The sequence below is a fragment of the Orcinus orca genome, chromosome 17 (assembly GCF_937001465.1).
Source record: "Orcinus orca chromosome 17, mOrcOrc1.1, whole genome shotgun sequence".
Classification (NCBI taxonomy): Eukaryota; Metazoa; Chordata; class Mammalia; order Artiodactyla; family Delphinidae; genus Orcinus; species Orcinus orca.
This window is the reverse complement of record NC_064575.1, coordinates 80,978,411-81,002,870: the sequence shown is the minus strand read 5'-3', so window position 1 is coordinate 81,002,870 and position 24,460 is coordinate 80,978,411. Positions and strand designations below refer to the sequence as shown.

General features: G+C 42.1%; 1 protein-coding gene across 18 annotated transcripts in view; it reads right to left on the bottom strand.

Annotated features, from left to right (window-relative positions):
- Nucleotides 1–24,460, bottom strand: part of KHDRBS3 (KH RNA binding domain containing, signal transduction associated 3) — a 207,104-nt gene that overhangs the window by 142,716 nt on the left and 39,928 nt on the right. The window lies entirely within an intron of this gene.

The following is a 24,460-nucleotide window of genomic DNA, read 5'->3' as shown; positions in this document are numbered from 1 at the left end:
CCACATATAATATTACACAGCAAAATACTGAAAAGTAACGAAAATCATTTTAGAGATCACTTACTACGACAGTACTAAGTAAATAATAATTATCATGACTTTGTTGACAATGATTCACCAGGTTAAGGGCTGCATGTTTGACTTAAGGTCTCTCTTTATTCTAATGAACTTATGATCTATCACCTTCATTCTACAGAATAAGACCCTGAGGATTCAAATGGGTTCGAAGCTTGCCAAAGATTGGACAGTTCGTAAGTACCAAGGCAGGATTCACGCTAAGATTCAGCTAATGTTAAAGCCTGTTTCATTAGCTGTTTAAAAGCTATGTAATAAAAATTCATGAAAGGTTCAGATAAGTATAAATAATGCAAATCAGCCTGCACAATTAACTACTAGGGCAGACAGTAATATGGTCAAAAGCTGCCCCCCGCCCTTTCCCAAGGACCTTAACTATGTGTGAACTTACTAAAGGACAGAGGTTAGCCTGGATCTATAATGAAACAAGAAGTCCACATAAGCAGAATGATAATACCTACATGCTCCACATTCAGACAGCTATTTCAAAATAATACAAGAGCCTAGTTGGAGGATTTAAAATGATCTTAAAATATATATAGTGTTCACAGCCATTGTAAATTCTGTTTGACAGATTACTAAAATGTTATTATGCCTTCTGGTCAGAAACGATATTCCTTAACCTCCAACATGACAAATGTTTTCACAACGGAATTATTTTATTTAAGCAAACCAAACCTAACAGAACACCTATTAGATTCAAACCAGAGTTGAGTACACTAAAACCTGCCCAGACTAGACTGATTCATACAGCTCATGATCTTGCAAATAATCTTCCATAAACAGAAATAAACGGCACAGCAGAATAAGCCTAAATTGTGATGACTGATTTACATGTATCTCACTGCAGAACGGATTTCAAGAAGAATTTGTGAAAGCAATATGATTCTACAAATTCAAATCAAGGTTAACTAAAAAACTCTGAGCACTACTCAGAATTATTATAACAAATTTTATCAAATTATTTTTAAGAGAAAAAACATGCTTCCAGTGTACTGGCCCCTTTTCATCCCCTTAAATATATGCAGTCATTCACCAAAAAAAAGCCATCATGGCAGAAAAAAAAATACAAAGATAAGACATGTTGATCATTCAATGCCCCAGTGAAATGTAAATTTATCATTTAAACAAGGGGAAAGACTCAAAGACCTTCAGAAATGAGGAGGTCACTGGATTTTGGTACTAAAGTCTAACAATTTTCAAAATAAACTTCTGATTGCAAAGGTTTTTGTGTGTGTGTGTTTTTTTTTAAGAGAGTTTGAGCCTTATTAGTAATGGCAATGGGAAAGCTTAAGGATTTTTTTTTTAACTATTTTTTGTTGTGCTGGGTCTTCATTTCTGTGCAAGGGCTTTCTCTAGTTGCGGCAAGCGGGGGCCACTCTTCAACGCGGTGCGCGGGCCCCTCCCTATCGCGGCCTCTCTTGTTGCGGAGCACAGGCTCTGGACGCGCAGGCTCAGTAGTTGTGGCTCACGGGCCCAGTTGCTCCGCGGCATGTGGGATCCTCCCAGACCAGGGCTCGAACCCGGGTCCCCTGCATTAGCAGGCAGATTCTCAGCCACTGCACCACCAGGGAAGCCCGCAAAGGGTTTTTATAATTTTAAAACCATAAACACCAAGGAATGTAAATCAGAGGTGAGATGTTCCTTAAAATTGGTAGAAGGAATCGAACAAGTTGAACAATTACAGTATTCTAGACACTACCCTGGTTGCACACACGAAGGCCACAGAACTTCTCAGAGCGCTGGGACAGGAACTACCACCCCCTTTTCTCCTGTACACCTAGTAAGTGGCAGAGCTAAAGTCTGACTGCAGGATTCTCTGACTCTCAAAAGGTTTGCTTCTCCCTCAAAATACTCACAACTGGCTTCTGTGAAATAAAATTCGTATTTTATGGCAAGAAAAGAAAACTTGAAACATAAAAAGGTTTCTCTGCCCTTTGGCCTCCTGTCTCCCCTCTACTGTGCATTGTGGAACTGCATTAGCCATCAACCGAACCTCCCCACTGGCAGAAATACCTGCTCAACCATGAGGAGCAACATTCTAGAATCCACAGGACAACTCCTTAAAAGATACCCTTCCTTCTGAATCTTGTAAGGGGTCACGCTGACCCATGGCCCACTACCTGCTTTGTAAGCTTAGATCTGGATTGTGTAAACTGTCAATAATACATCATTTAGAATACAGCCCTCTGTCTCAAACACGTATATAACTGCGCTTTGGTTTATATACGTGACCTCTGGAGCCTGAACCGGCAGAACAGTTCCCAGAACTTTCTGAGAGGTTGTTCCTGGGTTATAACCCTCAATTTGGCTCAAATAAAATTTCAGATTGACTGATTAATTTCTGTCGACACTTCAAAACAAAACAAAACCTCCTGAGCCAACAGGTAACATAACAGATTAAATTCCACCTCCAATATACGAACAGAATTTTATAGGAATAGTCAGTCAACTGCATTCACTGAATACCCGCTGTTTACTGAGAAACATAACAGGAGCAACAGAGGAAGACGAAGACATAATAAACGTACAACAGCGCAAACTAATTTCCAGGATGCTTCTAGGCACAACAAAAGATCAGGGCTCAGGGTCCCCCAGTTTTACCAGTCCTAATGGTTAACACTGGCAAATTTCTCTCTTGACTCACTTTCATCTGGTAGTAAGGAAAGTTCTGAAATAAGCATTTATTGAAACTGGGTGCAAAGAAATGTCTCAGCTTCTACTTAAATCACCCAAAAAAGGCAGAAAGATGAACCTAGACAACAGAGAAAGAAGAGGCTAGGAGTTCTTGCCAACACAAACTGACCAATTCCAAAAGATTCAGGATTACTCTTTTTTAATTTAATTTTATTTATTTTTGGCTGCATTGTGTCTTCGTTGCTGAGCATGGGTTTTCTCCAGTTGCAGCGAGCAGGGGCTACTCTTCATTGCGGTGCGCGGGCCTCTCACTGCGGTGGCTTATCTTGTTGCGGAGCACGGGATCTAGGCCCGTGGGCTTCAGCAGTTGTGGCCCGCGGGCTCTAGAGCACAGCCGCAGGGTCAGTAGTTGTGGCGAAGGGGCTTGGTTGCTCCGCGGCATGTGGGATCTTCCCGGGCCAGGGCTCGAACCCATGTCCCCTGCGTTGGCAGGCGGATTCTTAACTACTGCACCACCAGGGAAGTCCAGGATTATTCTTAATGTATCCCAATGCATTTGTCAAATGAAGATTTGGTAAACCCACAGACTAAATGAAGACAACAATACATCAGGTTAATTGAAGTCAATAATGACTTAAGTCAGTAACTATTGGGAGGAGGAATGGGATTAACTACTAAAGACAAGAAAAGGAAAATCTACTGTTTAGTTTTACCTGCCTAAGGGTTAAACCACATTTCTCACTTTTAATTGCAAACATCTTTAAGTATACTGCAAAAGACCAGCTATCTTAAACAATTATCAGGCTCCAGAGGTCACCAATTAGAGCCCTGCAAGGATTTGAATTAAAAAAAGGTTTTATGATTAGGTGAAGTAATGATCCAAGAAAGAGATTAGTTCTGTTCAGACTGCACTCATTATAAAACCCATTTCCTTTGTGTGAAGAGTCAATGTCTTTCTCATTTATCCCGCAGGCATTATCACACTTTGGGATAGAAATATGACTGTACTAATGATATTCTATAACAGCCATATAATACAAGCATTTTGCTCTCCTTTACTTTCGTATCTAATAAGATTACCAATGAATATTTTCTATTGGTTAGATATACAATAATACAAACTCTGTGGGTGTGACAGACTGTTCAAAATAAAGTCAAAGTAGGATACGATCACGCTTTGGCTCTACATTTTTAGGTCAGTTTCAGAATCATAGCCAGTCTCTACTTATGCAGCAAAGAGTTAGAATAATTGGGGGAAAATAATCCTTAAGACATGAAATCCTATTTTTTCATATAATGATTACTTACAGGTTCACCTTTATAAAAATAATTCTAAAAATAAATAGCATGATCAAGGATTACAACCAGATCCCCCAGAACACTGACTCTGATGCTGTTTAAAAGGCATATTGACGAAATCATGAGAGATATGCTAGAATAATAAACGTCACTAAAAAAAAAATGCAGCTTAATATTAGTACAAAACATACAAGAGGGCTTCCCTGGTGGCGCAGTGCTTGAGAGTCCGCCTGCAGATGCAGGGGACACGGGTTCGTGCCCCGGTCTGGGAAGATCCCACATGCCGCGGAGCGGCTGGGCCCGTGAGCCATGGCCGCTGAGCCTGCGCATCCGGAGCCTGTGCTCCGTAACGGGAGAGGCCACAACAGTGAGAGGCCCGCGTACCGCAAAAAAAACCCACAAAAACATACAAGATGCCTAGAATACTATATTTCCCTCACAACTCAATGCTCTTCTAAGCTACCTAAAAACTGCCGAACAAGCATAAAACACTTTTTAAAAACAAAATACAATTACAGCAGAAACATATTTTGTCACTTAGATTTAATCACCATAGAAAGTTAAAACACTGATAAACAATCCAGCTGTACACACTATTTAATAGTCACAGCCTCTGAGGACAGGATATATCTCTACACAGATACATACAAGTATTGAAAATGAGGACACCTTCCCACATCAATTTAAAGCCAGGATGTATTACCCGTACTAGGTCATTCTCCAGTCACATTTCATATTTTCCTTCTCCGTATGAGTCAGATGCTATCTCTCCACGGTGGACATTCCCACTGGGGGTTTTCCTAAAGGGATTTGTCAAGTTACATATAGATCTTCACATTCTAGACCAAGCTGTACATTAAAATCATCTAGGGTCTTACAGAAAGATAACTACACTGAGGCCAGTAAACAGCATTCTTCTGTCTTCATTTTGTCCTTCAACCATGAAGTATCTGGTTAAGCAATCATGCACTCTAGTGGGTTCCACTTGTCAAATCTACTGACAACTGGGCCATCTATTTTAAGGCTGAAAATACAGATAACTTTTAACTTCACAGAACTGCACTGCATGGCCTGCCCAGGTAAATGAGACACAATCAAAGGATAAATACAGAGCATTACTTTGACTAAAACTAACAACGAGCATGTTAGGTTAATGTCTGACTGTCCTCTATTCTCTTTTCTTAAAACACAGAGGTGGGATAATTTATTGATCTATTCTATGAACAAGTAACAAACTAAGATGAGAACACAGAGACTAATAACATGGACAGGAATCCAGAGAAGTGTTCCCCTAGACTTTCAAGAATCTACCAATTTTCACAGCAACAATGGTTACTGGCTCACCAAATGGTCCCCATACATAATCAGATATACAGTACATGTAAAGTATCACTATTTCATCGGGGAAGGGGGATGACAGGAGGAGGATGATTAGAGGAAAAAAAGAAGTCTAAAAGGCTCTATAAGGGAGGAAATAATGGGAAAAATTGAAAAGTACTATCTAAAAAAACCAACTGAAATAACTGAAATGCTTATCCTAAAGGATAAATTCAGGAGAGAATCATTAACTTATATACAATTATTTCTGCATGTCATACAAAAGAGAGATTAGATTTGGTCGGTAAGAAGGCCAGTGGCATAGAATTAAAACTAAAAGGCAGAGATAGAGAAAGGAGCTACCACTCATTTTAGAGATGAAGATTCTAAAAACAGCATTTTCTGAAGAGGGAACTAGCTACCCTGAAGAGATTTTAAGTTCATCTATAGAGGCCTGACCAGCACAGGCTGGACCCACTTGGCAGGAATGTTCTAGAGAGGATTCAAACGCCTGATGGCAAGCTGAACTTGAAGGTTCCTCTCGACCCTGAGATTTACACACGTCCCTGTCATCTGTCTCACTGACTAGCTCTTATACAAATAACACTGTGTTATTAATCATCACATGCCCAGTACCTGGCTCTTCATCATTAATATAACATGCATTCAAAAAATATTTGTTGAGTGAGAATGAATGATGATATTCTTCATGGAAAGGCCCAGTAAGACTTGATGAACTTTTAAGAACACCCAAGGTTCAAATTAAGCAAAACGGAAGTCATCTATCTTTCATTTCCATAAGCAAACCATCTATGCCAGTTACTAAGCTATCATCTCAGCTCCATACACACCATCGGGAAGGCTGGGCAGGGAATCTACCAGCCCCGTTTCTCCACTGCCGGTGCTTCCCTATAGCTTCTGCATCTGGGGTGCCAGAGGAGGGAGGCAGGGGCACCATCCCTTCCGTTTTGCTCCAGGTTCCTGGCAGCATACAGAACAGGGCTTCCAAATTCTGGCATGACTGATTTCCACATTTCCCCCACATTCTCTGCACCTCCTCAGTAAGCCAGGACCCTCTCCTCAGAGGCCCGAGTCCCAGCCCTCTGAGCTCCCTTTACAAGCTCCTGAGTAGCCAGACTCAACGGGCCTTGGTCCCAGCTCCACAGAACACTTCCTCCTACGTGTCTTCTCTTTGTGTCTCCAGCCCTGATGGTGCTGGCTCGCGGCACAGCCTGTGTTACTATTTCTGTTACTTCAGTATTCCTCATTTGCTTTTTCAGTCTTCTAGCACCTCCCTAACCAATCCTCTATATTAAATCTCCTTTGTTACAATGCCTGCTGTGATTCCTGTTTACCTGACTAGATGCTGACGGACACACCACCTTGGTAAGCTCCTGGAAGTACAGTGGAGAGTCCCTGGACTCCACAGGCTGGACGTCTCAGTACTGTGTGCCAGGCACCACGCTGGGCCCCCATCAGCGACAAACCAGGCAGGCAGTGAAGTGGTGAGGAGGACACAGGGGTCGGGGGGCAGCTGACCACAGGAGAGTCACTGGCAAGTCACTAGCTTCGCTGAGCCCTCCTTTCTGCGTGTGTAAAAATGGGGGGAAACCCAGGTTTGTGTGACCTATCCCCAAGTCTGGGGGTGGAAGTCACTAATCTAATGGCATCAGCACCTTCTAATTTGATGCTTCTAGTTCGTTATTACTTGGAAACCCAATAAACATTTTCAGACCAGTGATTTATGAATGGTAAGAAGGCCTTCCTGGGCAGCATCTCTTTCACCTGCTGAGAGCGCTTCCTCGCTTGCTTCCTGGGCCTCGGCCACATCTTGGAGAGCTGAGAACAGGAGGTAACTCAAGTACTGTGGGAGTGGTGTGCCTGTTACTCCCCACTCCCACTGCAGCATATACCACCATGATCATCAGTGTGTGGGAAAACGGCATCTACGTAATGACATTAGCATAGACGGTCTCCATTCAGGGTAACGTAATGAATATCCTGGAGGCTGAATTATCTGAGCTACATCTCTGATTTCCCTTGTGAAAAGCACAGGAAGACAATGTAATCTGGGACTAGGCAACTGCAGGTGATGTTTACCTTGAGAAGCAGACCTATCGGCACCCTAATTTGAGACGCATAGAGTAAACTTGCACGAATATATAACCATTCAACACATTATTCAGAGGGAAAGTGTTTATCATCTTCAAAACATTTGCTATTCCAAGAACTAATTAAGTTTACAAACTAATTAAGTCTGGTACTGTGAATACCAAAGGCAGGAGATGTACAAATCATATTGTTAATTATGCCTCTGACAAAGAAACTGTATTACAGGTATTACATACAAATGCTACAACCAGCCAAGTCCTTTAAATTCCATGATCTCAAGCTTGGGAACAAACGAAGCCAAAACATGAGCATAAAATGAATGTAAAATTAAGCTGCTCAGAGGAGAGTTCAAAAATAGCCCGAAGTGAATGCTTAATCGAGTTATTCTCTCACCTGTTTTTGCTCATGGCACTCCCAGAGCAGCCCATTAACGCACAGCCTGCAGACAAGCACGACTGTCTAGCTTTTTGACACCTGCATTGAGAGTGTATAATTTAATGATGATATGGAAGAAGAGCTTAATTTAGTGAGACTTGAAGTAATAAAAACATGGGTTCAAATCACAGACCAGCACTTACTTACACTATGACACTGGGAAAAACTAAGCGAGTCAGCGGGCTCTCAGTCCCCTGGACTATCAATTAGGGATACTGAGACCTACGTCTGGAGTTGCGGGGATTGATGATACACCTCAAGTGCCCTGCCTCGACGCCACACACAACAAATTCTCGCCTCCTGCACACTCCAGATTTCTGTATATTAATTCAAGCAGAGGCATATACGAAGAGAAGGCTAATACAAATTTAATGAAAATTTAAATATTAATATAATTAAAGCAAAAATCATCAGAAGAAATCATAGTCACAGTCATCTAGATCTTCTTGTAGTGAGAAATCTGGTCACTCGTGGTCGTGCCGCCCCTGGGCAGGGTCTGGGCACCAACAGTCAAATCAGGAGCTCTCTGAACATGAGGCCGGAGGGCCTTAAGTCCTCTGTCCTAACTCACTCCTTGCTTAGGATTCACTTGGGTGAGTTGCTTAATCTCTCTCTGAAACTCAGTTTCATTGCCTGTCAAATGAGGACTCCCTATTACCCTACATAGTTGAGGTGGAAATTGAGACCACCGGAAAGAGCTACGCAAACATCAGTGGGACCACACAGCAAGGGCCCCGAGGTGATTTCTGTGTGGGAGGGAGGGTCCCTCTAAGTGGGATAAGTAAGCAAGCTGCAGGGCCATCGGTCCTTACAGGGAAGCTTTCCAACTGCAGTTAACAGAGGGCCGGCAGGTTAGACCTTCCCTTTGCCCTTCAGGGCTCGGCCAGCTCTCTAAACTCAGGGCTCTGTAGGAAAAGCAGATCTGCTCCCTCCGCAGAGCAGTGAGGGTGGTGTGCTGGGTAAAGGACACTTTCCCTGCTACAGCTCACAGAACCGTGCATTTGCACAAGGTGTGCAGAAAACTGTGCTTCTGGGATGACTCTGACACAGGACACTGGTCTGCCACGTGACTCCAAGGCTAGAAGCACAGCACACAGTCATTCCACATGTGCGCAGGGACCACTCAGACAGGAGTCAGACCCACCTGGACCAGCGCCGTCCTGGGGGAACCTCTGTGAGGGTGGAAACGGCTCCCGAGCACCCGAGGTGCAGCTGTGTGGCTGGAGAACTGAATGTTCACTTTTGTTTCATTGTAATGAGTGAATGAATTAAAATTTAAATGTAAATAGCCCCAAGTGGCTAGAAGCCACCCCAGCACAGATCTAGAATACAGCTAAACCTAGACAGGACGTGAAAAGGCCTGTGACAGCAGAAAGAGGTGCCACGAAGTTCGGACACTTCTTGGTCATTCAACAACCAGTTCCTGAGTGCGGACAACATGCCAGCCACGCTCCCTAGCAAACACCTACCGTCTGTGGGCAGCAGCTGGACAAGCGCACACGGACTCTGGAGCCAGGCCGCCAGGCTCAGTAAGCGCTGGGCACGCTACTGTGTAACACAATGATACCGACTCTACTCTCAGGAAATACATACTCTAGGAAAGCCTACACGTGGCTACTCACAGTGTGAAGTTTACATTTTAAGTACAAATGAAGTATTACAAAACTTAAAGGACACAGTAAACACTTCCAGGTCAGCAGATCAAGGGGAACTTCTGGACAGGCGGTCCCTCAGCTGGCCCTGAACGAACGGGCCTGGCTCCGTGCAGGGGAGCCCTACGCAGGGGGGCGCACAAGCCGCCCCGTGCACACAGGGCCGTGGTGATGTCTGCAAAGCCACCGAGCAGCAGAGTGCAACAAACCCACGCGGTGCAAAGGTGGGAGCACCTGGTGATGCGGCTGAGAAGGCGGGGAGACTGCAGACAGACTCCCAGCGCTCTGCTGGGTGAGCAGCTCTCCTGTCAGGACTGGAGCCTCAGGAGGCACTGACACGGGGCAGGAGCAGGAAGGCCTTCACGGTCCAGAAGAAGAGAAGCGGCCTCGGACGGCAGCGCCCCACGGCGACTGTGTCGGAACTGGTGCTTTAGTGTCCGCAGCTGTTTGCGCTAAGGTTAAGCTACTTTCACAAACAAAGATGTCACATGAAAGCTGCACAGGAATGAGAAAACAAGATAAAGAAAACATGGGTCTTGAGACCCTCTACAGGCCCTTGTAACTACCTACATCAGAAGAGTGAAGCAAATTTTCAAACTTCAATAATTCATGCAAAAAGTGCAAGATGTGCTGGTATGAATTTCAGTGAAAAAACTCACACATTATACGTTAAACCTGAGGCCGTGGGCGGAACACCGAAAAAAGTGAGAATTACTACACAATAGCACCCGCAATGCCTTCTTGTAAATACAAGGTCATTTTACTCTGAGACTAAAAAATAAGATATTAAAGAAAATTCTGTTATATAACATCTCTGAGAGAACAACCAAAAAATCCCTACACTACAACTTTTCTACACGACAGGAAGAAAAGGAGTGATAAGCGACATGTCTGGTAAACATGATAAGCTATAACTAACTGGTAAAACAGATACAAATCGTACTGAAGGATGGGTAAAAACGTGTGACTTCATTTTTCTTTTCCTCTAATCTACTTCTAGCTTAAATCTGTTGAATTCATGCCTATTTCCTTCAAATGCATTCAGATCTCCTAAACATTCTCTGATACCTTTTAAGTTTCTTGCTCAATTGCTACACCTGATTCTTCCAGAAATGATTTTTACAAGTCATAGAAAAAACATGTTAAAAGAAAAAAACTTTGTGTGAAACAAGAGCCAACAATGCCAAGAATCATGACTGATATTATACATGGGCTTTCAAAAGTCTGAATGCCAAGGAATCACACCTTTACGTAGCCCTTTGTTCATGTTGCTGAGGCTAAGTCTCACCTGCCTTAGCTGCAGTGATTTTTCAGGATCAATGATATAGTAATAAAAGAGATATAGTATCATTAAGCATGAGAATATGATTTTCTATTAAAAAATCCTGAAAGTCATTGTAGCCATTAAATAATAGTCTTAATTCTATCACAGAACTAACAAAGGAAAACTTTAAGTGTAACAATTCTTTTTCATTTAACTTTTTGGCAGCATAAAGGGGATAAGAACTCTAGCATGAGCTCTATTTACAACAGCCAGGACATGGAAGCAACCTAAGTGTCCACTGACAGATGAATGGATAAAGAAGAGGTGGCACATATATACAATGGAATATTACTCAGCCGTAAAAAGAAACAAAACTGAGTTATTTGTAGTGAGGTGGATGGACCAAGAGACTGTCATACAGAGTGAAGTAAGTCAGAAAGAGAAAAACAAATACCGTATGCTAACACATATATATGGAATCTAAAAAAAAAAAAAAAAAGGTTCTGAAGAACCTAGGAGCAGGACAGGAATAAAGACGCAGACGTAGAGAATGGACTTGAGGACACGAGGAGGGGGAAGGGTAAGCTGGGACGAAGTGAGAGAGTGGCATGGACTTATATATACTACCAAGTGTAAAACAGATAGCTAGTGGGAAGCAGCCGCATAGCACAGGGAGATCAGCTTCGTGCTTTGTGACCACCTAGAGGGGTGGGATAGGGAGGGTGCGAGGGAGGCTCAAGAGGGAGGGGATATGGGGACATATGTATATGTACAGCTGATTCACTTTGTTATAAAGCAGAAACTAACACACCATTGTAAAGCAATTATACTCCAATAAAGATGTTAAGAAAAAGAAAAAGAACTCTAGCATGGGAGGAGAACAAGATAAAAGGAAACTATTTAAAAAATATTTTTTCCTTGCCACCTAATATAAAAAGTCTCTTCGATCAAATAAAATCCAGAGTAAATCTCCTCCCGCCAGGCAAGGTTAAAAACTCAGGAAGAGAAAGTAAGATAAATGAGTTTAAGGCACTCTGATGTGTCTCTGGAGTAAAAATTAATACTTTTTAAAAACTAAGATGTGTAGACACTATGCCATAACAAAAAGATGACCTGCTGGCCATATCCTGTATCTAAAATTTTGTATCTTCAGAAACGGGAAATTATAATGAAAGACAAAGTTAGAGATAAGAACTGCAATTTATCCTATAGATAAACACATACATAAATAGCCAAGAATTCAGGAATTTTAATAGCAAGAAAGTGGATCAGTAGAAAAATCAACTTAACAATAAGCGTTAAGTGGACTTGAATTATATCTCCAACACAGAAAGCTGCATGACTGTGGTCAAATTACTTAATCTCTGACAGTCTATCTTTTAATTGGCAAAATGTAGATAATAATGTCTAATATGCACACTGTGGTGCGCAACTAAAACAGAAAACAAATGTAAACAATGCCCGACAGGCAGCAGATACTTACTATTTATATTGCTATTATATTTCATTTAGGCACATCTAAGGTGATACCCCTCCCCCCCCCAAAAAAGACACTGTAAATATCGACCCTTCCCAAACACAAAGCTCTTTGCCATCTTCCAAAGTCTTTCTTCCAGCACAGTCAGGTGCCCGCCTGCTAGAATAGGCACCAAAACTGACCTGTGGGTTGCAGGGTAAGAGAAATAGGAAAAGCAAGTCAATTCTAAGAGTAAAGCAAAACGAACAGAACCACTCTGAAACACAACTACCCCAAGTTTATGATAATGAGGATTCTTTCAAATACCCTGGCCTGTCCAGCACAGAGGGAAACAGGTGCGCCGGAGCCCCCGCTGTGATGGCACTCCCAGCAGCGTGTCTTCTCCCAGCTCCAGACCCTGAACCTGGGGACAGGTTAATAATGTCTTTCTTACCTCTTCCATACCCTCTACACCTCAGAGTAAGTGCTCAATGTATTTTAGACGACTAAATGAAGAAATGATTAATACATGTGTACTTATATTCAAAACAAACAACAGCGGAAGAAAACAAGTATAATCGTTACCTACTCCCTCAAAACCATTTCCATTCACCTATGTATGGAATGCCTGTTGCATGCCAGGGGCTCTGCTGGCTGCGGAGTTCTTCCAGAAACAAGACAGAGATTCGGTGATCCCGAAACTTAAGGCAGAGCAGGGAAGGCAGGCATCAGGGAGGCAATTACAGCAAAGGCGATGAGTGTTCTGGCTGGGGGTCCACAGGCTGTGAAAGACAAGCCCAAAAGCTCAACTGAGACCGCTGCAGGGTCAGCGATGGACAGGCAAGTTAAGACTTGCTGAGAGGTTTTCAGCACAAGAATTATATGCTCAGGTCTGGATGTTAGGAGATCACTCTGGCCGCCCTAGAGGGGAGGGTCTGCCAGGGAGGAACAACTCCGTAGGGCGGATGAACCACTTAGGAGATGGCTGCTGAGACATTTCTTAATGACCAAAAGCTCTCTTTATCATCCCCCCAAAACTCCCAAAGAAAGCGTGTTTTATGTACTACGGCTTCAGTGCCGCAGAGCAATACAATATGGATAGAACACACCAGGTTTTTTTCATCTTTGAGTTTGTGAACATCTTGAAGCCCATTCATTCCCTTCATAGAGACATGAAATATCCTTAAATGAACACATTAGCCTAAGAATCAAACCGCAAACCACAGCGCAGCATAAAGAAAAGGTACACAGTTTCACGGTGCCATGGTGAGTCTGTGGATTTACCATCACATGTAAATCATCTGACAATGACCTGATTACTAACAATAATAATATATTTTTGAGGAGTTGGATAGGATAGTACAAAATGAATGGCCAATTTCTACCCTCATGACCTCAGGTAAGTTAGTTATTCACTTGGTTACAACTTTACTCACTTTTAAAAATAGAGAAAATACTACCTACTTTTCATGATTATTGAAAAAAATAAGTTCAGTGTATAAAGGAATACCTACTATTTGGGGGAAAAAACAACTACTAAGCACAGTATCTGACACACAGCAGATGTTAATGTCTGTTGCTTTCATATGCGTTTCCATTAAAACATCACCAGTTTCTTCCGATGGGTCACTTCATCTGTATAGACTTGGCCTAATAAACTTACAGGATGTGTGCCTTTCATTCCCTCTCCCAGCCCAAGAAAGGAGCTTTCACATATGTTGCTTCCTATTAGTAACAGACCACAAGATGCTTATACTGAAGGTAATAAGGTTGAATTCATGCAGAAAGCAAACATTTACAAACCTTGAAAGCCTCCAAAACAGCCATTAAAATGTAGCAACAAAGACGAGGAAAAGGCATGCAGAAGGGTTGCTGCTAAGGTCTTGAGAAATACTGTCCTCTCAGAAATACCCTTATAAATCGACCATTAGGACATATGGAACACTTCTGCCACATCCACTGGTGACAGCACAACCGATTTTCTGAAGCCCCCAAAGGGCGCTCAGAGCTAAGTATGGGAGCGAAGGAGGAAAACCCTAACTGGACCGTGCCGTGTGCTCTAGAGAGCAGCGTGTCCTGTAAAATGCTGAAACCTTGTTTGTGCTCATCCCAGTTCAAATAACGCAGATGACCGCGGTATCTCTGCTACTCCCCCCATGGGGGGATGGGGGGCTAATTCGTTCCTCTTCAATCTGGGCTCACTTCAGTGACTTAGTCAACCAACGGAATGCAGCAGAAGTGGCACCCCGGGACCTCCCAGTCTAGTTGTAAGGAGCGCTGCAGGTCCTGCCCGGCCTCTTGAAGCGCTCACACTCCCTCTGGCAACCCCGTCCGGAGCTCTAAGAAGCCCGAGCCACGCACGGCGAGGCTGTAAGTAGGCTAGATGGCCGACAACTCGGGCTAAGCTCTCAGCTGAGGTCCCAGCCACCAACAGCTGGCGTCGCCTGCCAGCTGCGGGAGGGAAGCACCTGGATGTCCAGCCTTCAGATGACCGCAGCCCAGCCACTCTACCTGCCACGACATGAGACGCTCCACGGGAGAGCTGTTCGGCCAAATCCCGCCACTCACACAACTGTGCGAGTCCACAACACACTGTTCTAAGTCACTTTAAGTTTGGGGTGGCGTATGACACGGCCTGAGATAACACATGTATCTATCAAGGTGTGCGGGTGTGAAGCTGGGGACTATTCCCCCCGCAGTCCCTGGCTGCAGTATGAACTCGGCTCCGCCAAGTTCAACATGGCAGACATTTACTTTTTTTTAAACCCTGGTACTTGTTTTAAAAAATGCTTCTGAAGAGTTTCCTTCAATTCCTTTGATCTATCTTCTTGAGGAGCTTTTTTTCTTTTTCAGCTTGACCTTTCCATTTCCCTGCAGTTTTCCTCCAATTCCTGCTAATAGAGATCAGTGGTTAAACGCACCCCTCAGCTGGAGGTTGCCAGCTCTGTCCCCAACCTGGCCCTTAGCTTCTCTGCAGAGTCTACTTTTATTTCCCTAGGAAGGAACACAATTCTCCATAGCACATATTTACATTTCAAAAGTAATATTTACTTGCTTAAACTATACATTCTAAAATATTAAAAATACCACACATCTGCACTTAAAACACAAGTAACTACTTCTGTATCACAGTGACTCATTCCCCAAATTCTCTTAATCACCTCCCTAGAGGCAAAAATAGGCTTTTCGCACACAGCCCTTCTCCCCATCACTCACATGTTCAGTTGCCCATTCATCCTGCTACAGTGACTGCCCAGGTGCCAGGACTGTGCTCCAGCCAGGGAAACAGAGCTTAATGAAACAGCCCCTCACCTTAAGGAATTCAACCCTGGTAAAACAAACAAGACTTGTAAAGGCAAAGTCATGTTACAATATAAGGGAAAATACGGAATCACAAAGGACCCACCAACACCATAAAGAAAAGGGAGTATAACTGCTGTTTATCGGCCCAAATTCAGCAAGGAGACAATACCGCCTTTCTGACTGATATCATGTACTAATCCTAAAGAGCTGGTATCAGTAAAATTATAAACATAAAACTATAGAGAAAAAAAATCAATAAAACCAAAAGCTAGTTCTTTGAAAAGCTCAATAAAATTGATAAGCCCCTAGCCAAACTGACGGAGAAAAAGAGTGAAGACATAACTACTAACATCAGGAATAACAGTGACATCACCACAGATCCTACAATTATTACCCAACAGTTTTATATTAATAAATTTGATATTTCAGATGAAATGGACAATTTCCTTAAAAGACACAAACTACCAAAGATCACTCAAGAAGAAAAAGACAACACGAATAAGCCTCTATCTATTAAAGAAACTGAATTCACAGCTTACAAAATTTTCTCAAAGAAAACCCCAGGCCCAGATGGCTTCACTGGTGAATTCGACCAAACGCATAAGGCATAAATAATACCACCAATTCTAAAAAAACTCTTCCAGAATAGAGAGAAGAGGTGAACCCTTCCAAAATCATTTCATTAGCCTAATATAAAAGTGAGACAAAGATTTTAGAAGAAAAGAAAACTATATCTCAATATCCCTCCTGAACAAGGATGGAACAGTCCTTAACAAAATATTAACAAATTGAATTTAGCAATATCTAAACAAGAGTAGACAAGATCACCAAGTATGGATCGTCCCAAGAAGGTAAGTGGCTTATTTAACATTTGAAAGTTATTCAATGTTATTCACTACATTAACAGGCTACAAAAGAAAAACCTTGTGTTCGATCATCTGAATAAATGTTGAAAAGGCATTTAAAAATATTAAACCTTCATTATGATAAAAACTCTCAGCAAATAAGAATAAAATGAAACTTTCTCAATCTGATAAAGAACATCTATGAAAAATCTAGAGATAACATCACAATTAAAAGACTGTATCATTTCTCCCCCATAACCAGGAACATCTACTTACTGACATGGATGGACAGAGCCAGCACAATTAAGAGAAGAAAATTAAAATAATTCAGATTGGAAAAGGAAAAGTACCTTTATTTAAAGAAAAAATAATCTAGAAAATCCCAAGGAATCTACAACAAAGCCACCAGAAGTAACAAGTGAATTTAGCAAAATTGCTGGATATAAGTACTACACAACAATCAACTATATTTCTAAGAGCACATGCGTTAAAAAAAAAAAAAAAAGAAACTTCAAAAACAACATTTCATTAGCATCAAAAAATATGAAATACTGAGGGATAAGGTGAACAAAATATGAGTAAAACCTATACATTAAAAACTACAAAACATTGCTGGTAGAAATTTTTAAAGATCTGAATAAATTAAGACAGAATCATGTCCATGGATCAGAAGACTCAATATTGTTAAGATGTCAATTCTCCCAATACTGATTTATAAATTTAATGTAATTCCCTGTCAAAGACCAGTAAACTTTCTTGTAGAAATTGATAAAAGCTGATTTTAAAGTGTATATGCATGTTCAAAGCACCTTGCATGTATAAGGTCCTTATAAGTATAGAGAAGAAAATGCTGAAAAAGAACAAGTTGAAGGACTCATTTGATTTCAGCAACTTAGTATGAAGCTCCAGTAAGTAATACAGTTGTGGTGTTGGCTCAAGGAAAGACATACAGAACAAAAGAACAGCGTCCTACATGTACACTAGGTAAGCCATAGGTAATTGATTTTTGAAAAAGATTCAAAGACAATTCAGTAGAGAAAGGATAGTCATTTCAACAAGTTGTGCTAGAACAATTAGATATACATATGCAAACAAATTAATCTCGAGCTCTACCATATACAAGAAATAACCTGAAATGGAACACAGACCTGAATATTCCCTTTTTGCTTCCTGTTTTCTTTGATGCTTAACTCTTTCTCCATACATAGAGCTTTCTCTAACTGGATTAGTTCAACAGATACACAAGTATTTTAATTGCTGTCAAAAAGTAAATGAAAAATGCATTTTGCTTTAAGATACAAAAAGTTCAGGTGAAAAAATATAAAATAGAGCAAAGTATTACAACCCACAAGTGTAGTGCTAATAATCCCATATATTTGTTCAGCCCAATCTACTACTCAAAGTGCTCCTGTATCCAATTACATCGTATGACTGCATCATAGAAATCCCTGACTTTTGGCAAATGGTTATCAGCATTTCATTTGCTACTTCCAGTCTTGAGGCTTATTTATCTGGTTACCAATCTATATGCTTGTCAAATAATCATAAATTGGTGATTGTGGGTAGGGAAAGTATACAGTAGGTACTAAAACATATCCTTAAAAAATTAGTGACTTTTCCTGTTATCAAAATTCTCAAATGTGCAAAAGAATTTTAAGAACAGTCTACTTTATTACATTAGAATAGCAGTTTATAGAGTAACCAGTTACTAAATAGACAACCATAACAACATCAAACAACGTGTTAATAGCTACTGGTCAAGAAACACTTTACTCATGGAACAAAGTTTTCTACATTTCCCTGCAAAAGTACAAAGCATTATTGTAGATGTGAACCATGATCTCACAAACCCAAGAGTTTTCCAGCGTTTCAGTCTCAGGAGCCCTTTTGACTTAAGACTCATACAAAATTTTAAGAAGCCCAGAGGACTTTTTGTTTATGTGTTACAATCTATCAGTATTTACCATATTGTAAATTAAAACTGAGAAATTTTAAAACATTAATTTAAAAATAATTATTTGGTTCTAAAATGTCGTTCAAAATAAGTACGTGGGGCTTCCCTGGTGGCGCAGTGGTTGAGAGTCCGCCTGCCGATGCAGGGAACATGAGTTCGTGGCCCGGTCCGGGAAGATCCCACATGCCGCGGAGCGCCTGGGCCCGTGAGCCATGGCCGCTGAGCCTGCGCGTGCGGAGCCTGTGTTCTGCAACGGGAGAGGCCACAGCAGAGAGACGCCCGTGTACCGCGCAAAAAAAAAAAAAAAAAAAAAAAAGTATGTGTACCAAGTCGCATATAACATATACTAAATAAATATCGGATACATAGAGTCAAATGCTAATCACCATTTTTCAATGCTATTATTGTCACTGCCTGTTTTAACAATCTGCATTTAAACCTAAAGGTGTTAAACAAAGAAGTTTTTTTAAAAATCCAATTAAAAAAAATAAAGAACAATTCTCCATCATTCACTAGTACTAACGTTGACAGACAGTGAAGTCCAGAATTTCAAGCTCCGGTGACACAGCCTTTTCTAAACAACATACCCTCGGTCTGCTCCTTGGCTTTCCTCTTAACACCTGACTGCACAATGCATTGTATTAGTCACTCACTTTCATATTATTAATCTTTTCAAACCTAATTATATAAAAGATGTTGACTCCCACACCTGTGTTTTAATAACTCTAATAATATCAGTGATGGCAGTAATGATAATACTCCAGCTTTGTGCTGCAGCTTACAAGCCTTTCAGATTTTTCCAGTTTATCTCAACCTACAGCTCTATGGGGGTGAGAAAGCTAGACACCACTATCTCCACTTTACTTTTTTTTTTTTTTGCGGTACGCAGGCCTCTCACCGTTGTGGCCTCTCCCGTTGAGGAGGACAGGCTCCAGACGCGCAGGCTCAGCAGCCATGGCTCACGGGCCCAGCCGCTCCGCGGCATGTGGGATCCTCCCGGACCAGGGCACGAACCCGCGTCCCCTGCATCGGCAGGCAGACTCTCAACCACTGCGCCACCAGGGAAGCCCCTATCTCCACTTTAAAGATGAGGAAGCAGAGCAGGGCAGGGAAGTCATCTGTCTGCGGTCACAGGGCTCCAAGAAGGGCACTACACCATCAGACATCCATGTAGGTGTGGAGCGAGGAAGGGCAGGCCTAACACCTCTTGAACCAGAACACTGCACTTAACAAAGTGTAGTCAATTTTCTACGGTAAAAAGCTACAAACCCAAACTGTAGACAACATATGTCAAAAGTAAGTGACGCTGGGTAGACGTGTCCTTTTCCAGAGCTGGAGGGGTCATCAAAACAGTCACTGGCCTTGGATTGTAAGGCACTTTCCCTCCACGTATAGATACAGATCCATGGCTTCTCTTTTCCAAGTAAGAACCCCAGTCTCTCCCAGACACAAGGGGCCCATCTGGAGGGATCAGGACTGTGACAAGTGCTCTGTAACGAGGAAATGCTAAAGTGTTTCTGTATCTATAACATAAATGTCATTTATTCCACAAACATTTGAAGCCCACTATGTGCTAGGAAATCAACAGTGAGCAGAAAGAGACATATCACATGCCCTGTTGGACCTTAAGTGTTAATGTTAAATATATTAACCACCACTGACAAATGATGTCAAATGATAAATATACTCAGACATTATATAAAAATATTTAAATAATTTAAAATATTGAGAAAAATTAAAGAGAAACATAAAGAATATTGAAAGAAAATTTGTTTTACATAGGTCTAAAGGTTCAAGGTCAAAATACCAGAGAGAAGAGAAAAATCATTTTGTCCAAACAGATGAGCTCGAGTTACCCTCTTCTAGAAAAAGAGAGAACATAAAAGAATCAAACTGCTGTCTTTCATCAGAGATGCTTGTGAAAATGAGTATTTTTGTGCAGTATTATTGATGTTTGATCAGATCTGTATTTCCACGAATCAAGTTCTGTCACAATTAAGCATGCCAACTTATAAATGAATATACACTGTATAAGAATGGGTTTTGCTACACAGGTAAACATGATTGTCATTATGAGTATATGCTCATATACTGGGAACATCTGGGAGACAAAACACAAGACATACATATCTAAATATGCACATATTATATAATAAACTATTACTATTCCTTTCTAATGGAGCTGAGAAGGCCATTCAATTGCTTTGGAGGGACCTGTGTTTGAGTAGTTTCTGCCACCTGCCTGCCATATAACCCAAGGCAAGTTATTTAACCTCTCTAAGCCTCCGTCTTGTCACTCAGAAAATGGAGGTAACATCCGCCCTGACTACTAACAAACCTCTAATTTCTGGGAGGAGTCTAGACTTCCCCAATCTCCCCCTGACCCACTAACAGGAGCTCAGACAAGGGCCAGGAACAAAACAGACTTCTGGTAGACAATACGAGGCCACCGCCCATTTACTATTCATCCATCCAAAATGTTTACTGAGCATTTTCTATGTACCGAGCACTGCTTTGACTGTTCGGCATCAGGAGTGAATAACAAAGACCCTGCCCTCATAAAGCTCACATTCTGTGGAAGGGATGATGCCTCTGGAGAGAAAAATTAAGGATTATAAATGGTACTGGAGAGGGACTTGGGCTCATCAGCCACGGTCTCACTGACCTCTTCTTTGGCCTTGCTTCTCACACTCAAGGTCCACATGCTGGCAATGAGCCCTGGAGTCCCTCGGGACCATGAGCATCCCCACCCTTGGAAAGTTTAGGGCGACACCAAATGGAGCACATGGACCAGGCTTCTGGGACACGTTGCTCTTTACCCCCGGGGGCCCGGGTCCAGGACTGCAAAGGTGAAGCAAAGACAACACACAGCACTCAGGAGCTGAGGCCTCTGGTAATAATAAAAGGATGTATTTCAAAGGCCTAGGCAAATGAAAAAAATACACAGATCAAGGATGCTACTCAGTCTTGCACACCTCATCGTGCTATCGAGAGGCTTAGTGAAGTAACATGTAAAAGTCTTCGGTAGAAGCACTGTAAAGTGACCTGCAAATGCCATCATCATCATCATCTCCATTACCTTTACCAGCATTACTTCGTCCTATCTGTGCTCGATTGTATCACTAAGGAATAGCTAATATTCTAGAAATTAACTTCACCCGAAAAGATGAAGCTACCATATGAAATCTTACAAAAACAATTTCCTACAATAAGCAAAGGAAGAGTTTAGTATTGAAAACTAAGTAACCAAACAGAAAATGAATTCCCATAATCTCCATGCAAACTACCCATCAGAGCGTCCGATGTGACAACAGGTGTGAGTCATTCCTCTCATTAACACACCAGAGACTTTCCTACCTTTAAACCCCTGCTCTTCTGGCTGCAATGCCCTTCTCTGCAGTACCTGTAGACAGCTGGCAAACTCTTGCTCGCCCTTCAACGCCCAACGTAAAAAGTATCATCTCTGTAGTTTTCCTTGTCCCATCCATACTAATGCACTGCTTTCTCATCAGGGCTCCCGGGGCACTTTTGGCATTCATTCATCCTGTATCTTTTACTGAATACCTACTATGTGTCAGTCACCATTACAGGTGCTGAGGATACAGCCACAAGTAGGCAACATGCTGTTTACAAGTTTACACTCTAGGAGGGAGAGACAGATCGTAAATGTATCAGTTGCCAGAAGGTAAAGGAGGGCTCTGAAGAGAAGTGAACTAAGTGAGGAAGATAACTGGGATGGGGGGAGGGTATTTCTGTGCACAGCTTTTATCACACTGCGCATATTCTAGTAGACTGTAGCTCCTTCTTTCTTATTCATCGTCACCTCCCCAGCAGTTAGCTCAGGGCTGGACAAATACAAATTGTAAAAATAATAATAATAGCAGCTGACATTAATTGAATGTTACCACCTACCATGCAATGAAAGCTTTACGTATGTTAGCCTATCTTCACAACAGTCCTTTAAAGTAGAATTTTTACAGTATTCCACATTACACCTCACTGAGGAAACTGAGGTACTGAAGGGTTAAATTACTTTCCCCAGGCATAGAGTCAGCAAGTAGGAGTGACAAGACAGACTTAAACCTAAGCCATCTGATTCTAGAGGCCTCATTCTTAGTCACAATCCACGACTGTCTTCCAAAATACTGGATGTTCAAAGTCATCTCACATCCAAACAGATTGGAATTGTACATTTGTGCTCTTTAATATATCTAAAATGTCCTGTACTGGCCCAGAAACAGAGTCCTCACAACCCTGGCCAGGGACGAGAATGGGCAGGTCCCGACTGGACCCCAGCGCTCCGAGGTCTGGATGTGGGAGAGTGAGCGCGGCCCCGCAGGAGCCAGTGGGCGAGCAGCGGGCTCTGGGCAAGGCAGCGCCAGGCGCCTGGACACGACGGCCTCGTGGCACGGTGCCCTGATAACGGCGAGGGACAGAATCATGTAAATTCAGAGTATGAATCTGATTCACATACTTTATACCTTTTAGTTCCAAAGACTAATTAGCTTCAAAGGTTCTAAAGTACAGAAAATGCCCCCCACTTCCCCTCACCACTGCCATGACAACGCCGCACTAGCCACAATGTGACAGCACTTAGGAGCCAGTGTGGGCAGCTGCAAACCACAAGCACACGCGCTAACCGCAGCCCATGTGTTTCCTCGCCACAGTCCATCATCTTCGGGCTGGGTGCTGTGCGACAATGCAACTATAATATAATCATTAGTGGATTGAGAAGATGACGTTTTCAGACAGGTCTGACCATTGTGCCACATGTTTAATGTGGGGAAAAAAAAAAGAGTCCATAAAATATAATCAGCAACTTTCAAACATGAGCCAGGCGCAGAGAGGATTTGATTAGTAAATACAATGTTTCAATAGGGAAAACCCAATAGTCTTGACCTTTTTTTTTTTAATGGACTGACTTACAGAGAGAGGGAGACAGAGAAACAAAGGGACGAAAGAGACTTGATGTCTAGGAATGCTACGGGAGAAGGAAAAATGCTGTCATCCCCAGGGATAAGCACAAGAACAGTAACAAAGCAACACCTATTGTTTAATACACTGGACATCTTTTCTGGATGTTCTGATGGGAAAAGCCTCACGAGAAAGAAGGGAATAAACTAAACGCTGGCTGGGCACCTGCTATGTGCCAGGCACTGGTTAGACCCCTCACGAATAGTTCCTTTCCCTCCCTGATCTTCACACACATCTTGTGACAACTCGGCTGGCTGGGTGGTGTTTACCCCTTTCACAGAGGAGGGCAGTGCTGCAGGGAATATACCTGCCCACATCCTCGTGGCTAATAGCTGGCCCAGAGCCCATCTGCTGTGCGTCAGACTACTTATTCAAACAGTGAAATCGGAATCTCACATAGCAAGCTTTTCCCAGGCCCTACAGGCACTTCCCACCCATCCCAACACACAAACACCCGATCAAAAACTTAGAGAAAGAAATAGTGAAGGAGAAAAAAGACGGCACCGGTTACATTTGGGACTGTGGAGGTATACGGACAATGGACATATAACTGATAGAGAATATTCTTCCACAAACTGGTCTGGTAACCAAGAGCTCGGTTCCACCACCCCTTTTCTCTAGTATTAACCCTTATAGACCTAACCATTTCCTATTTCCCAAGGCAGCACTGTGAAATGCTTTGTAATTCTATTGTGGATTTTATCAGATGCAAATCTAAATGCTATATACATCATTGCTAATTATTTTTCTCTCTGCCCTATGGACAACTTTTAGCCACTATAAGTTCATCAGCCCAACCAGCAGTTCTGAACCTATATATTAATATAATACTCAATGATACCATAACACTTTTTTGTAACTCTGAAAAACCACAGGGAGATCAGACAAAAGTGCTTCTCCAAGAGTTTCTCCAAATTCTGAAAAAGCATTAGTCCTGGCAGTGTGCCTATTACTGTTTTGATCATTACACTGAGTGTCAAAGAAAGCTCTCTGCCTGTCTACAATATCAAGGAGCAACAAATTACATCTGAAAGGCAACCATACAGCAGAATGGGAAATGGAAAACCAAATACCCAGCTTTCCAGTTTAGTACATTATGCCCCCATTACCAATTATTCATAAAAGGTGACAGGCTGA